Genomic DNA, 5,496 nt, shown 5'->3' on the forward strand with positions numbered 1-5,496 from the left:
TGCCTGAGCCTCGACAGATATGATCAACTGCTTTCCCATGCTGGCTGTTGTTACCCCAATCCACTTAAAGCTCCTTGAGGTCTTAGAAGCTCTCTCCCACCAAGGTGCCCAAAGAAGTGTTTCACAGGTTCTCAATGACAATTGTTTATTGAAATTTACACTGATGAGAAGTGGTCCCTATTAAGGGAATTCAATCCAAGGAGATTGGCTCTATACTTTGAACCACTGTGGCCAAATAAATAGATGACTGTCTGCCTGCTGCAATTATATTGCTGTGGTCTTTGTATAAATAGATGACCGAGAATAGGACTCCACACATCTATCACCTTGGAAAGCTGATTTGTATAATCTGGACAGGTGGCAGGGAAACTTAACTGTCTGCTCAAGGGAGAGCCTGCCTGGGGCAGAGGAAGAGAGGCTGAGTAGCATCCCAGTTAAGTGCTCAAGCCCTGAGGTATGGCTGCCTGCATTTGAATCCTGATTCTACCACCAATTTTCTAAGTGGCATGGCAATGTTCTTAAACTTCCCTTTGTGTCATAGTAAACAACCAAAAAATGGTGCTGAGGATAGAGAACTCCAAAAATAGAAATTATTGCTGGAAGGTTCCCTTGCAGTGGATATCGGGGATTCAATCTGTTAGTATCCAGAAACTAGTTTTTCTGTTACTTTTGTGAAACCACTCAAGATCTCTGTTTAACAAGCCTCCCAAAGATCTTTTTCAACGTGTTTATATGTCTTGGGGATTACTACACATGTGGGTTTCAGCAGAACTCTTTTTGCAGAGGTCTGGTGGTGTAGGAAAAGGGCTCTAGACTAGGAGCTGGGAGACAGACATGTCTATGTTGAGACCTGCCTCTGGAGCACTGGCCACCCTCTCCAAGCTGCTGCAGTTCTCTGAGATCCAACTGTCTCCCCTGTTACATAATCACCACAATTAAAATATCAAAGTTTATAGCAACCCCAAAAGTTACCTCTTGCTTCTTTGTAATGTTTGCCTCCATCCACCCTTATTCCTAGGCAACCACTGATCTCTTTTATGTCAATACAGATCATTTTGCATTCTCTTTAATTTCATATACATTGGATCATACTTTATGCACTCTTTTATCTGGATACTTTCACTCAACATAATTATTTTCACATACATTCATGTTGTTGTGTGCAACAACAGTTTATTAGTTTTCATTGCTGAACAGTATTCCATTGTGTGGATATACCACATTTGTTTAGCCACTCATCTGTGAATAGACATTTGGGTTGTTTCCAGTTACTTGGTTATTTCAAATAAAGCTGCTTTGAACATTTATATATAAGTCTCTGTGTTTTCATTGCGTAAATACCTAAGGGTAGAATGGCTTGGTCCTATGGTAGGTGTATATTTAATTTTTGAAGAAACTACCAAACTGTTTTATTTTTACTAGCAGAATATGACAGTTCCAGTTCCTCCACATCCTCTCCAACACTGCTGTGGCCAGTCTTTAAATTTTAGACTTTTTAATGATATCTAGTGGTACTTCATTGTGGTTTTATCTCACATTTTCCTGATGACTAATAATGCAGAGCATCTTTTCAAGTGCTTCTTGGCCATTTGGATATCTTCTTTTATAAGTGACTGTTCACATTTATTTTGCCCATTGCTTTGTCTTATTATTGAGTCACAAGAAATCTTTGTCTAACCTGGATTCAAGTTCTTTGTCTGATGTTTGTGTTGTGAATATTTTCTTCTAGTTTGTGGTATGCCTTTTGTTTTCTTAATGATGTCTTTTGAAGAGCAGAACATTTGATTTTGATGAAGTCTGATTTATCGTTTATTCTTTTATGGTTTTTTTTGTGTTCTATCTAAAATATCTTTGCAAACCTCAAGATCACAAAGATATTCTCCTATGTTTTCTTCTAGAAATTTTATACTTTTGAGTTTTACATTTAGGTCTATGATTCATTTTGAGTTAATTGTTTTGTTTGGTGTGAGGGAAAGATCAATGCTCATTATTTTTTACCACACAGCTATCTGGACATCATTTTTGAAAACACTCTGTTTTCCCTATTGAATTGCCTTAGCATCTTTGTCAGAAATCAATTGATCAAATACGTGCAGTATATTTCTGAGCTCTCTATTCTGTTCCTTTGTTCTATATGTCTATCTTTTTACCAATATCAAACTGTCTTGATTACTGAAACCAGGTGAAGTTCTCCAATGTTGTTCTTGTTAAAATTTGCTTTCCAAGAACTCTGCATTTTTATAAACTTTCAGAATTTATATAGAATTTAGAATTTTTATACACATTTTAGCTTGTCAACTTCCATAAAAATGCTTACTGAAATTTTGATTGAGACTGTGTTGAATATAGAGAAAACTGCCATCTAATAATATTCCAACCTATAAGAGTAAAATAATATATTTTTCCATTTATTTAGGTCTCTCTTAATTTCTCTTAGCAAAGTTTTATAATTTCAGTATAGAGGTCTTAAACCTCTTTTTTAGAGTTATTCCTACATATACTATATTTTTGGTGCTGTTCTAAAAGGATTTTTTTAAATTTCACTTTCTATTTGGTTGCTATTGGTGTATAGGAATAAACTGATTTTTTTTATATTAATCTTATAATTGATGCCCTTGCTGAATTCATTCATTAATTCTAATAATCACTTTTGTAATTTCTCTGAGATTTTCCACATGAACAATTACATCATCTACAAATAGGGGAGATTTTGCATCTTTCTCCGTTTCTAGTCTGTATTTGTATTTTTTCTTGCTATAATACCATAACTAGAATCTATAGAAAAATGCTAAATAGATGTGGTAACAGTGGGCATTCTTGGCATTTTCCTGATCTTAGAGGGTAAAGCATTCAGTCTCTTACCGTTAAGTATGATGTTAGCTGTTTTTTTGTTTTGTTTTGCATTGTTTTTAGATATAGAAGCCTGGGTTGAAAAAGTTCTCTTCTATTTTTAACGTCATGAATGATTGTTCAGTTTTGTCAAATACTTTTTCTGCATCTATTGAAATAATTATATATTTTTTTACTTTTGTATTTTGTTAGCGTGGTAAATTATGTTGATTTTCACATGTTAAACCAACTTTGCATCCTTGGAATAAACCTTACTTAATTATGGTACATTGTCCTTTATACATATTGTTAAATTCAACTCACTGTTATTTTGTTAAAGATTTTTACATCTATAGTCATGAGGAATATTGGTTTGCAATTTTCTTACCTTTGCTATGTCTTCGTTAGGTTTTGGTATTGAGAATATTCAGAAAATGAATTAGACATTGATCCTTCTTTCTCTATTTTTTAAAAACTTATGTGACATTAGTGCTATGTTTTTCTTGACTGATAGGAATAACCAGAAAAACTATTTATTTACTACTGCTGCTATAACAAATTACCACAAACTTAATGGTTTAAAATAACACAAGTTTATTATCTTAGAGTTCTGAAGGCCCAAACTCTGAAGTAGGTCTCATTGGGTTAAAGTCAAGGCATCAGCTGGGCTGAATTTCCTCAGATTCTGAGGGAAAATCTGTTTTCTTGCCTTTTCCAGCTTCTAGAGGCTGCCTACCTTCTTTGGCTCATGGCGCCTTCCATTTTCAAAGTCAGCAGTGGCCAGGTGAACCTCTCTCTCAGGTGCCCTCACTCTGACACTCACCCTTCTGCTTCCCTCTTTCACATTAAGGACGCTTGTGATTACACGGGGCCCACCTGGCTAATCCTGAATACTCTCCCCATTTTAAAGCCAGCCGGTAAGCAATGGTAACTCCTTCCACTGTGTTAATTCCTTTTCGCCATAACATAGTCACGAATTCCAGGGATAACATGTAGACATCTTTGGAAAGCCATTATTCTGCCTCCCACATCATCTCCCTGGAGTTTTCTTTGAGAGGTAAGTTTAATTTTTTTTTAAAATAATAGATAAAGCACTGTTAGTTTTTCAGTTTGTTCTTATGTCAATTTTGGTGAGTTGTATTTTTCCAAAAAAAAAAAAAAGAACCCTCCATTTCACCTAAACTGTCAAATTTTTGGCCTACAAGTTATCCATAGTAATTTCTAATTATTCTTTTAATGTATGTAGGATTGGTGGTGATAAACACTTTTTTTCCTAGTATTAGTGATATATGTTCTCTTTTTTGCTTAGTCTGTTTAGCTAGAGTTTATCAATTTTGTTGAACTTTCCAACAGCCAGAGCTAGAAAATTAGGTAAACTAATTTTCTATACTTTTTGTCTGCATTTTATTGCATTGATTTCTGCTCAGAGCTCTATTATCCCTATCCTTCTACTTACTTTGGGTTTACCTTGCTCTTCCTATTCTAGTGTCTTAAGTTGAAAGTTTTAGTAATTGATTTTAGGTTTTTCTTTACAAGTACAGCTTTGCCTGCACATGACAAATTTTGATGTGTTGTAACTGTTGTTTTTTAAAAAGGTATTTTATCCATTGGATATTGTGGCTCTCCTGCCTCCTTAAGATAATTCTTTAAAAACTGGAATATGAAAAATGAGGATATTTTTGTACCCCAAAGTATTTTTGGAGTGAAATTATTCCCTTGAACATAAAAAACACTAAAAACCAACCAACCAACCAAATAAAAAACACTAGCTCCAGACCTGAGACCTTAGTTCACTGGCTATTTCCTTGCCCTTAATATCTTTTTTAAAAGAAATAATTTTATAATTGCCTCAAGTACATTTCAGGTATTGACCCCACAGTTGGAAATACACATCTTGAATAATCTGTTATGATTCTTCTAGCTATTGAGAATTGTAAGAATTAGCTTTACTGATGTGTCCTATATGCATCTGTCTCCAGCTGAGCTGGGGACTGACTTTTTGTTTTCTGACACCTATTTGGGCTACTTCACAGTGCTAAATAGGATGCACATGGGCTCCTAGAGTATGTATGTGGTGGGTGAGAATAATGCAAAGTAGGACTTCATGGAGCAGAATTTTCTGAGTTATAAAGTACAGAAAAGCATGTGGGGCCAGAAGTCAGTATCTGGGCTTAATCACAGCTCTGCCATGAGCCTGTCCTGCCAAGAGCATGTGCTGTGTGGTCTTCGAGGCAGAGTATAGTTAAAATGTGTGGGGTGACTATTGTCTGGCATGGCTCTCTGCTTTAATCTCACCACCTCTCAGCCCCCATTTATCCAGCAGATCTTGTCCTGCAGGGCTGATTTCTGGGTACATGACATGTGCAGCTGCACTGGGCTCTGTACTCAAAAAGGCTTGCACTTGGTTTCATGCTCTGCTGTCACAGTCTTAAAATTCTTAATAACTTTGGAGCAAGGAGCCCCACATTTTCATTTTGCACAGGGCTCCACAAGTTTTATAACTGATATCTTTATCTGGAAAGTCCCCTGAAGACAATGTAGCAATTTGGCAAGTTAAAGAGTATAGCGAGGCTTGAGAGGCAAGGCTCATAAGTGGACAAAGATGAAACTGAGGGCAACTTGGGATGATGTGTCACATTTCTAAGTCTTAAACAACTTCCAGCAGCA

Source organism: Nomascus leucogenys, chromosome 8, assembly GCF_006542625.1.
Source record: "Nomascus leucogenys isolate Asia chromosome 8, Asia_NLE_v1, whole genome shotgun sequence".
Classification (NCBI taxonomy): Eukaryota; Metazoa; Chordata; class Mammalia; order Primates; family Hylobatidae; genus Nomascus; species Nomascus leucogenys.